Source organism: Puntigrus tetrazona, chromosome 15 (genome assembly GCF_018831695.1).
Source record: "Puntigrus tetrazona isolate hp1 chromosome 15, ASM1883169v1, whole genome shotgun sequence".
NCBI classification, from domain to species: Eukaryota; Metazoa; Chordata; class Actinopteri; order Cypriniformes; family Cyprinidae; genus Puntigrus; species Puntigrus tetrazona.
The window spans coordinates 5,113,257-5,125,415 of record NC_056713.1 but is presented as its reverse complement, the minus strand read 5'-3'; the positions used below and the strand labels follow the sequence as shown (position 1 = coordinate 5,125,415).

Sequence of the window (12,159 nt, the reverse complement as noted above, 5' to 3'; positions counted from 1 at the left end):
TGAATGGAAGACTGCTTTAATACACCCACTGGCCATTATGAGTATCAAGTCATGCCTTTTGGTTTGGCAAATGCCCCTGCAGTATTTCAGGCTTTGATTAATGACGTAAGTTAAGAGACATGCTGAACAGATTTGTGTTTGTATACTTGGATGATATTCTTATTTTTTCCAAAGAGACCTCCAGGAACACGTGCAGCATGTTCGCCTTGGTCCTCCAGCAGCTTCTAAAGAACCATCTATTCGCTAGTTGGAGAAGAGTGAATTTCATGTGGAGGAGGTTTCCTTTTGGCTTTCATTGTTTCTAAGGGTCAGATCCAGATGGATCCTGCAAAGACTACGAGCAGTTAGAGATTGGCAGGTACAACGTTTTCTTAGTTTTTCAAATTTCTATTGGCGATTCATTCAAAATTTCAGTGCAATTGCTGCTCCACTAACTGCTCTCACTAGGAAGAATGTTAAGGGTTTCCAGTGGACATAGGAGGCTGAAGAGGCTTTCGGAGACTGAAATATCTGTTTACCTCAGCACCCATACTAACTATTCCAGATCCTGAGCTGCTCTTCATAGTGGAGGTGGATGCTTCTGAGGTAGGAGTGGGAGCTGTTCTCTCCCAGCGTACTGCACTATAAGAGATAACAAATTGCATCCATGTGCTTTTTTTCACAAGCTCTCGCCATGGAAAGGAACTATGATATTGGGAACAGGGAGCTATTAGCGGTCAAACTAGCATTGGAGGAATGGAGGCACTGGTTGGAGAGAGCCAAACACTCTTTTATTGTATGGACTGATCACAAGAATTTAGCCTATATCCAGGAGGCTAAGAGGCTAAACTCTCGCCAGGCCGGTGGGCTTTATTCTTTAATCGCTTTGATTTTGTTCTCTCCACCGACCAGGGTCAAAGAATCAGAAGCCTGATGTGCTCTCCAGGCAGTTTGATCTAACAAATAAGGTTTCAACTCCGGTGAGGATCATTCACCCCTCCAGGATTGTGGCACCAGTCAGATGGGGTGTAGAGACTACGGTTAGAAAGGCACAGGAGCAGGAGGCTGACCCAGGTAATGGGCCTCCAGGCCGTCTCTTTGTACCTAAAGCTGTGCGCTCTGACGTTTTGCAGTGGGGACATTCTCATCATTTGCATGCCACCCTGGAGCTAGTAGGACCCTAGAGTTCATTGGCAGACGTTTTCTGGTGGCCAAAGATGGCGGAAGACATCAGAGCCTATATTGCTGCCTGCTCCATTTGTGCTCAGAATAAGGATTCCAGATCCCGCCTCAAGGTCTCCTGCTACCCCTCCCTGTTCCTGCAATGCCCGTGGTCACATATTTCTATGGACTTTGTAACTGGCCTACCACCTTCCCAAGGTAACACCTGGTCATTTTGTAGTGGTTGACAGATTTTCAAAAGGCTTGCCATCTTATACCACTGCCAAAACTCCCTTCAGCTCCACAGACTGCTGAGATTGTTTTGCAGCATGTCTTTAGGTTGCATGGCTTTCCCGAGATGTTGTCAGATCGTGGTCCTCAGTTTGCATCCAGGTTCTGGAGGTCATTCTGCCAGCTGATTGGAGCTACAGCCAGTCTATCGTCGAGGTTTTCATCCCCAGTCTAATGGACAGACAGAACGTACCAACCAAGAGATTGAAACAACCTTGAGGTGTCTGGTGTCATCCAATCCTACGTCCTGGAGTAAACATCTGATTTGGGCAGAATTTGCACACAATACTTCTTCGCCATTCCTCAACAGGTATGTCACCTTTCGAGTGCCAATATGGTTTTCAACCTCCTATGTTTTCTGAGCAGGAGTTCGAAGTGGGGGTTCCGGCTGCTCAGCAACTGGTTCAACGATTATGCAGGATATGGAGAAAGGCCGGGCTGCTCTTCTTAAGTCTTCACAGCTACAACAGCAATGGGCTAACCGTGAGACGCAGACCAGCGCCAATTCCACGCTTCAGGGCAGAAAGTCTGGCTTTCAAGCAGGGACATTCCTCTCAAAGGTTGAGTCACGCAAATTAGCTCCCAGGTTCATAGGACCATTCAAAGTTTTAAGGAAAGTAAATTTTGTTTCCTACCGTCTCTTGCTACCCAAGTCTTTGCGCATTCACCCCCACCTTTCATATCTCACGCTTAAAGCCTGTCAAATACAGCCCTCTGTCTCCTGTCACCAGGCCACCCCCAGCACCACGAATAATTGGGGTCAGCCAGTATACACAGTTCGCGGCTACTGGACACTCGACTGGTTGGGAAGACGACAGTTTCTTGTGGACTGGGAGGGATTTGGCCCGGAGGAGCGAACCTGGGTCCCTGCTCGCCACATCCTGGACAAGGCTCTTATTAGGGACTTTTACCGTCTTCATGGGAACAAGGCCATTGGGAGCGTCAAGGCCGTTCCTAAAGGAGGGGTCCTGTAATGATCTGCCTGAGATTCCTGGGTTCACCACTGGATGATGCGCACTTTCTGCTCCAGATCACCACCCTGTTAGAGACTTGTAGCACACCTGTTTTTGATCATTCCTAATGACCAATCTTATTTAAATGTCTCCCTGCCTATTGTTCTTGTTCAGTCCTCATGTCTTTCTCAGAATCATGCTGCCGAGTTTTTGCTGTAAGAGACTTTCTTGTTTTCTGTGTTCTTTGTGATTTTTCTCCTGCCTGAGGTCTAAGGACAGCTTTCTGTTTGGATTCCCTTTTTGTGTATTTTTGTACCAAGGAGTGTTTTGAGTTCCTCAGTAGCTATTCTTGTTGTAAGTCTCAAGACTTTTCTTGGTTCTTGGTATTCATTCATCTTTATATTTTTGCTTGAGTAAAGAACCTCAGAAGTCCTCTCTAAGCCTTCTCATTATTTCCTCTGCAACTGGGTTTCACCTGCTCCAGTGGGAGTAGGAGTAAGTGCCACACTAATACATCCCGGAGACCTGAGTTCGATCCCCATCTGGACTGTAACAAAGAGTATTGATGTCTAAATCTTTCTGCATGTTTTGCCACAGTATCTTTGTATTTATGATCACAATCATTTACAGATCATTTACATCAGTAATGAAAGATCAACACTTTTTAAAATTATTTCTCTTTTACATCTTGACTTTTTACATCTTGACACCCATCACAAAAAGCAGTCTACTTCATCTTAACTTTAAAACATTTTTTGTCCATGCATAAGTGTTTATACTTAAACACCATACACTCAAAGCTTATTTCACTAAATAAAAAGCAAGAGACAAAAGCCTAATTAAAGCAAATGCCGATCACAATAATGGTTTGTTGAAATTTCCATTTTCTTATTACTAATTACTATGAATAATAAATTAGTAGATTAACTATTGCCTGCTAAAAATAGTTATTATTTATAGTTATTATTACAGAATTTTTATAGGTAATTTCTTTTGTAGTGTATTGAAAAATATTAGGTATAATTCTTTTTAGTTAGAGCTGTAAAATGTAGATATTATTTGCCCAAATATATAGAATAGAATCTACTCACACAAACTTTGAGTAGATTCTATATATTATTTTTTAACAATGTTGTGTTCGAGTACAGCATCTGAGTCCAGTGTCGAGGACTTCTGCTGGTGTAGGTGCCCACAAGAGGCAGAGTATTCCATTGTCATAACCTGAGTCCTAAGCCATGCAGAATTACATAAATGAGGAGTTGGCTAAGGGCTTCATTCAACCATCCACCTCTCCAGCTTCAGCAGGCTTCTTCTTTGTCGAGAGAACGATGGGGTCTGCAGTGCATGCATTGATTACCGAAGCCTCAATGACATTACAGTCCCATTCCGCTACCCATTACCACCTTTCACTCCACCAAACTTGATCTTTGTAGTGTCTATAATCTTATCCACATTCGGGAGGGATGATGATTGGAAATCTGCCTTCTCAAATGTGTCTGAGCACTCTGAATATCTCGTTATGCAGTTCGGGGTTTCTAATAGTCCATCCGTGTTCCAGTCCTTTATCAATGATGTGTTCTTGGACATTTGTTTAACTGGTGGGTCATTATATGCATAGACAGTATCTTGATCTATTCCGAATTCATGGAGGCACACATGCAAGCAGTCCTACAAGTCTTAATTCAACATCAACTCTATGCCAAGAAAGTGAAATGTGAGTTCCAACAAATGGATATAGGAAAGTACAGTCCATTGTCAACGATGTATGATCATCGTAACCTGTACATCAGTTCAGCGAAAACGTCTCAACCCGACAGGCAAGATGGGCATTGTTTTTCTCGCACTTTCAGTTCAAGATCACCTATCATCTAGGTTCAAAAAATGGCAAAGCTGACGTCTATCTGAAATTAGAAGTATTTCCCATCCATTCCCAAACCAGTCAAAGAACCCATTCTTCCTTCATCTATTGTTGTAGTGCCAGTCCCCATTCCAACCCCACACCTCCACAGACTTCATAACTAATCTTTCAAACTCAAGGATACCACCCTCAGGCCAATACACAGATAGAGAGATTCAAAGAAAGGTTGGTCTGCCTCAAACACGGAGACTAACAACCTGTGTCAGATGAGTCTGTCAAGACAATCTTCCTTCTGTATACCAATCCCAAAGTCACAGCCTGTTCAAACCACTGGGTTTTACCAGTGGGCCAGAGCTGTTATGTAGGCCTGGCTCACCCTGATGTAGGTCATGAGGCCCAGCATCTGTAAGCTGTAAGCTGCTGGATTGCCAGGACATGATCCGGTGCGAAAACTGCTCATAAGAATGAAGTTTGTAGCCTGGTTAACAGAGTGCTCTTGTTAAATTTGAAGGCAGGGCTTGGAGAGGTGAGCGACCTTCACTTTTTATTAAATTGCAGTGGGAGCACAATGGTGCACAGCCGGTGCCTCTTTGAGAGGCATCCTCTCGTAAATACTTTCTTCACCACTGTCCACTGAGGAGAGAATTAAAAAAGCAAAGGCAGAGCTGAACAGGAGCATGCCACAACTAAAATGCTTAAAGATAATTTGATCATCTCAAATAAATTTAAATGATTGATCTGTACAAAAGCTTTGTATAAAAGTTTAAGAAGTATGAGATAATTCTTTAACTCAGGGCTAACCACTGAAGTCATAATGAAGTAGGCAAAATGATGTAATTCATCCTCATATGGCCTAATTTGACTTGATAAACATGGTCAACGTTAAAGGTCATTATGTTTCACTCTCCTGTTCCCAGAGGCTTCTCTGTCCAGAGCTGCTCTCAGTGGGATCACTGAACAGATAATTATCTTGTAATGACAACACTTTAATTAAACCCCACTGACCATACAGTTACAGATGCAATCTGTCTGATCATAACTTGAATTTACCTATTTTTGAAAAAGAAAAATAGCTTTTATATAGTTTTAATATTTTTATTTAAAAAATTGTTTATCGTTCAAGACTAAACAAACATTCTAAATCTAAGAGTTGCATATAATTCATATGGCTCACAAAATATTATACACCTTTAAGCACATATTATACATTGTGTTTTATTAAATACAATATACACTTGACATCGTTTGAGTTTTTATTTATTATAATTTTACAATATAAATGGTAATAAAGGTGGTTCAGTTTGCAGACTCAAGTGAAATTTCAGGACAAGGTTTAAATACTTCCCATCATATACCTTCCAGCCAATATGGCTTACATTAACCAAAAATTCACTTTGTAGATTTAAATATCTTTAACCATTTAATCAATTAGAGTTAATAATTTTCCTGAATTAATTTACTGTTTGCAAATTTTAATTTGACTTATACGGTGGCTGAAAGAACCGCATTTTTCAATGCTCTGCAAATTAAAAAAAAAATTTAACCACATGTGCTGCAAATATTCACAACATAACTAAATACAGAAATGTACACATACATTGGTTTATTATTTACCAATTCACGTTCTACAAATGGTTTCTAAGAAATGGCATCAGACACATTCACCAGGTTTTGTCTGATTAGTTTGTAACCCCATATTGGCACTATGTTAGCTCAGGCATTTGTTGCACAGAATGAACTTGTTTGTCAGATTTTAGAATGTCTGACTACGTGACACACTGTACTTGCTCAGCTGTTGGTGTTGTATACACACACACACACACACATACTGTAGAAATAACACACAATGTATGTAAAGAACGGTATCTACACTAATATTACACTGTTTTTATTCAGATTTTCAGTTCATATCCAGATCAGATGGTGGATCAGCACCAAGAGATAATCTTCATTGGAGACCGGAAAACCTAGATGAGGCCTGTGGACAGATCATAGGAACCAGACACACACACACACACACACACACACAATAAAGCCTTTAGGCAATCTGACAGCTGCGTTTAGCATTGAACTAGAAATTCAGTACTGGTCATCCAGCCAGAGGTGAACCAACTGAACCTGGTTCCTCTGAACATTTATATATATATTTTTTTTGCATTCTGTCATAAATGGGGTTTTGGTTCCTCGCCTCTGTTGCCAACTGTTGCCTTACTGTTGGCTTACTTATATAGGGACACTTAATTTCTAGCAATTATCATTGATTTGATTACACTGTCTCTGTATTTAATAAAACAAAAAGGGTTTAATAATTATACATTATTATCACTCTACTCTATTTGATACTGCTCAGTGCTTTGACACAATCTGTATTGTTAAAAGTGCTATATAAAAAAAAAGTTTTTTTTCAGATTTGTCTATAAGTATGTTTCAATTCATTTAAAATGTATAAATGTATTATATTTCTCTTTTCAATTTCTAACAATAATAGTATTATGTACTAAGCATTAAATTATTTGATTAAATTTTAGTTATTTTGTTATATTAGAAAATATGACATACTGAAATATGAAAACTGCTTAAAAATCTTGTAGTGCTTGTAATTTTATATTTACTTATTTAATTGGTGAATATGCTACTGTCTTGAATATTTAGGTCAAACATAATTCACTGGTATGGTAGTAAATACTAATCTTTTAGTGCATCATATAATGATGGTTATAATCAAAACATGTAGTTTCACTCCTGATATTGTCCCTTGACCATTTCAGCAAAGCATCTTGACCATCAAATCTCCCAGTGGGGCAATGTTAATGGACCCTAAGGTTTAATTAGCCATTGTAACCACAAATTAGGTCCCTCTGGTCATAAAGGTCAAAAGACCAGTCCCAGTGAGGCTTATGTTTGATGACTTAGATGAACAATATTGCATCATTATGTAGATGATGAAAGGTTTCTCAGTTTTCTTATTGCATATATTATAATGCATATTATTGTTTAATTATCAAATAAATAAATAAAAAGTTGACCCAAAAGGCTGAAAAATGTTTCCCAATTATGTTTGTCAGGCCTCAGAGTTGTGTGTGTGATAGCTCCATGCAAGAAAATGTACTAATCATGTTCAAATTTACAATGCAAAAAGAAAGTATTAAAATAAAAATAGTTTTAGGGCTTTTGACTGTATATTTCTATAAAATCTGAATATTAAACTTTTCACCGGATTAGTGTGGACAGACGAGCTTGACACATTGCAAATGTCAGTTACAAAAAAAATTGCCTAAAACGGCATGATTGTCTGTTTCTATTTGGTGTGCCTATGATACGCACTTTCCACACACCTCTAAACCTAACGCCTCCACACTTTTCCAAGCAAATAAGCAAATCACAACACATCACAATGACATAAAAATTCGGGTGCGCCTAACTTTTGTGCTGGTGCACCTCAGAAAAGAAGTTAGGTGCAAAATGTAAAAAATAGTCCATAGCCCTTCATATAGTTACAACTGTACTTATAGCAAAAAGAGAAAGAAATAAAGAAATATTTGAACACAATAAAGTACTATGTGCCATAACTATTTTTATTAAATATTAGAGTTGAAATTGTTACAGAACATCAAGAACTTGATTAGTTTTATAAAGACATCAGAATATGGCCTCATCATTAAGGACTAAATAAATAATTGTAGAAAATTCAGTTTTATCATATAAAACACTGTAAAACCAGTAGGTAGCCTTTAAAATAATCCTATGTTATATGTTTTAAGTAATTATTAAGGAAAAGGGCCAACTTTAAATCGCTGAAACAAGCATGCAATGTTTTTCGAATTTCTGGTAAATTTAAGCCATAAATAAGGGATTCAGAACAGGAGGGATAACCAGGAATTCCACTGAAAAAATGATAGCCACAATCTTAAATTTGTCTGAATCATACCGACTTAAAGCAATATCACAAAATGAAGCTATAGAGTAGTTAACAAAGCTTATAATGTGAGGAAGACATGTTTGAAATGCTTTTCCCCTAAATTCCTTGGGGCTTTTTGACAAATTATCAAAATTCTGGCATAAGTATAGAAGATGAAGAAGGCAGGGAGAAAAACTGTTGTTGCTGAGACAAAAAGACCAATTATGTTGTTACTCAAAGTGGAAGTCCCACAAGATAGTCGAACCAGAGACCAGTTGGAGCAGTACAGTCTTGCTATGTCAGTCCCACACAAAGGCAACCTGGCTGAGAAGAAAATAACCAGACTCATAGAAAAGACTGTATAAAGTGATGCTAGTCCCATGTACAGTATTGTCACTTTGGGGTCATAATTGTATGATATTTTAAAGGATTGCATATGGCGACATATCTGTCATATGCCATCAGAGTTAATATTGTATATTCAGACATTGCATAAGTATAAATGATAAAAATCTGAACAAAACACCCTGGCCTAGAAATTGTGTTTGCATCAAAAAGGAGATCAACCATTAGCCTAGGAAAGAATCCAGCTGAGCCATAGAGATCATTGGCAGACAAACAAGATATCAGTATGTACATTGGCTCATGAAGAGATCTCTCTTTAAACACCACAAACAAAATGATGGCATTAAATAATACAATTGCTAAATAAACTGAAAGTGTCAAAATTAGGATGGGATATCTCATGTGAACAAAATCCTTGAACAAAGTGAAATAAAAATAGTAAGGCATGGTTCCATTTTCCATTCGGTGATCAAAAAGACAGCGAAAGTGCCACTAAAAGAAATATTTAGGTTCAGTTTCTGTCTGTTAGTTGAAGAGTAAAGCATCCAAATAGTTTTTGATGTCCCTTGTCCACTCTAAAATATATTTCCTTGCTCCAGCTATTTTTAAAGCAACAGTCAAGTTGAAGAAAGCTGATTGTAGCTGCTGATCTGATGCAACTGCTCAGTTTTCTGTAAGCGGATTTTATAAACAGAGCTGACACCATCTGGGTCTTTACAAACTGTACACATGAGAATTAGCAACATTCATTTTTGCTGTTCATTAGGTTCGACTACAATAACAACGTGTATCTTTTATAGGATGGATGTTGGATTTTATTTAATAGCATGTTTCTGGGTCAAGTACTATCATGTATAATCTGAACACGCAAAAAACTATGTAAGTAGCCGGAAAATGGCACAAATTGCTTTAAGCTACACAATATGTTAGACTGATTGTAGCTATATGTGTATATTGACAAAATGTGTGATATGAATATATTACTCAGCAACAGAACCCAATATAAGTAGGATAAAATGGAATAAAAATATAATAAAGCCAGGTTTAGCACTGCCTTTGTAATCTTGACTGAATTGCAATACAACTTTTAGAAGGTTTTGTTGTTTACTAAATATTATTATCTAATAACTATTATTTCGTTGAAAGTATTTAAAAATTTTATAATAGTATTTGATATTTAGAAAAATCTGAGTGTTAGTGATGGTGATTTTGGCTACATTGTTCTGCCATTGGATGGTGACGAGACTTCAAGTGTGACACTTATATTTAAAGAAAATGAAAGTTGTAAACAGCAAAATTATTTACAACAAAATTTAGTAAGGAACAAACCAACAAACATTGACTATCACTATTGTCGAAAATCTCTCAACACCTGAAAGGATACTACAACAAAATATATCACTTTCCTCAGTTGAGATTACTAATGTTTTATTTTGAACATGAGACTGAGCTGAAGAATCATATGCAGGTAACCAGTCTTGCTCCACTGTAGTAACTGCAGCTTTTTTTTTGAAGGTTCAAATCAACTGAATTGTTTCAAATGGTTCAATGACACACTCCTGCTTCTCAGAACTGTGTAAATGCATCTAACACTTAGGACAGAAATGCATGAAAACAGCTACAAACCCATTGCAATCTCTGAGATCTTAAGATTTATGGGTTCACAGAGGAAACTGTGATTTGAAACATTCTTAAAGGTTTCAAAGCTTCATGAAGAAATGCTTTGAAAGTATCCAGAACTCTATGTAGTACAATAAGCTTTAAATTAAGCAACTAATACCTCTTTTACACCAACATAAACCAGGTGCTATAGTTCAGAGCCAGTGCTATTGCCGGTATTGGTTTAACTAAGAACTGGGAAAATATCAACCTGAATTTGTGGTAGAAGAAAGTAGTATTGCAAAGGTTTAAGGCACTCTGTGGCTATTTAGTATTTATTTACTGCTGTATTAAAGCAATATCATAATTGTATAGCAATGTGATATCTTTCTATATGTCACATTGTGGTTTGGCGGGAAGGAGCAGACGACAAGTAAAATAAACTTAAACAGATTTAATCTCCAATGGGCAAAATAAAAAATATACAAACAGGTAGGTAGGCAGGCAGAACATAAACCACAAGTAGGTAACCTCGACAATTGGACCAACTGAAGACAAACACACAGGACTTAAATATACAACATAATTGACTAAACTAACGAGACACGGCTGAAGACAATTATACAATTAACACAAAGGGAAGGTAGGGCACAGAGAGCACATGGCACGAGACAAAAACAATAACAAAGAGTCCAGAGACGTGACACTGTATTAACCAGGGTCGAATATGATGCTACTCTGGGAATGGACCAGCACCCTTAACTTTGGAGACCCTTAACACAAGTCTATCCTAATTTTAAAAAGTTACTTAAGATAATTTTAAGAAGGTTTATTTAATTTTTTTTATTAAGTTTTGTCATACCACATATATACAGTACATTATAACACTAGGAAAATAGCAGCAATAGTTTTGTTATTATTTGGTATTTGTTCATGTCTGTAAAATTAGTTTAGCAATTTGAATATGAACATACAACATCCAAGATCCCAAATAAATTCTAATCAGTAATCACCATTACAATTACAGTAGTAAACAACTACATTTCTTCCAATGGCAAAATTAAACAAAGCTTAATAATGAGCATTCGCTGTAAAACATTAGAAGTAAATTAGTGTGATGTTAATTTATACAAAAATAATACTATTCAACTGTCACGGTTGTGGTTTGGCGGGAAGGAGCAGACGACAAGTAAATGAACTTAAACGGGCAAAATAAAAATATACAAACAGGTAGGTAGGCAGGCAGGAAGGCAGAACATAAACCACACGTAGGTAACTCAAACAGGACTAAATACAGAACGTAATTGACTAAACTAACGAGACGGCTGAAGACAATTAACTAGAACAGAAGGTAAGGAGACAAAAACAACAACAAAAGAGTCCAAGAGATGTGACATCAATCCTGTAAAATAATTTTTAGTAGTGTGATAGTAACTAAATATAGTGATAGTATACTATAATAGTGTTTCCAAATCATTTATTTACAGATATATCAATGATTTGTAAAAATACAACTGCATCGCAAACAGGTATTTTAATTACTATGATATGTCAGTCTTGATATAAGGTTTGTCAGTTTAACTATATAAATATAATATAATTAAATAGAAGGTCACTGCAGATCATAAATCACTCACATTTACAAATTATTTATTTATTTTTACCAGTACTAAATGATGCAACAAAGATTAACATGTTATTAAGAGGTCATTAAGTTGTTTTCATTTCTAATATGGTCCCTTGACCATCTCAGGAAAAGTTAGTGTTACCATGTCTCACAGTGGCCCAAGGTAATAGACCTTCAGGTTAATTAGACACACACTTTAATTAAGTCCCTTGGTCAAATGGCCAAGACTAGTCCCAATGAGGCTGATCTCTGTGGCATTAGACAAATAATATTGCATGACTAGAAAGAGCAGGCCAGGCAGGTGACACTGAAATGTAGCCAACGGGCTTTTATTGTTATTTTACTTCAAATGACAGTGTGACAAGTGTCTGAAGACGTCCCAGAGAACACCTAAAAATAAACTTCAAAATTTTCCACTTTTTTTTTTTAAAAGTATCTATGTAACTGG

The 12,159-nt window shown here is 37.2% G+C and overlaps 1 pseudogene; it reads right to left on the bottom strand.

Annotated features, from left to right (window-relative positions):
- Positions 1 to 7,984: 7,984 nt before the first annotated feature.
- On the bottom strand, positions 7,985 to 8,947 carry LOC122359347 (annotated as a pseudogene).
- Between the last annotated feature and the right edge of the window lie 3,212 nt (positions 8,948 to 12,159).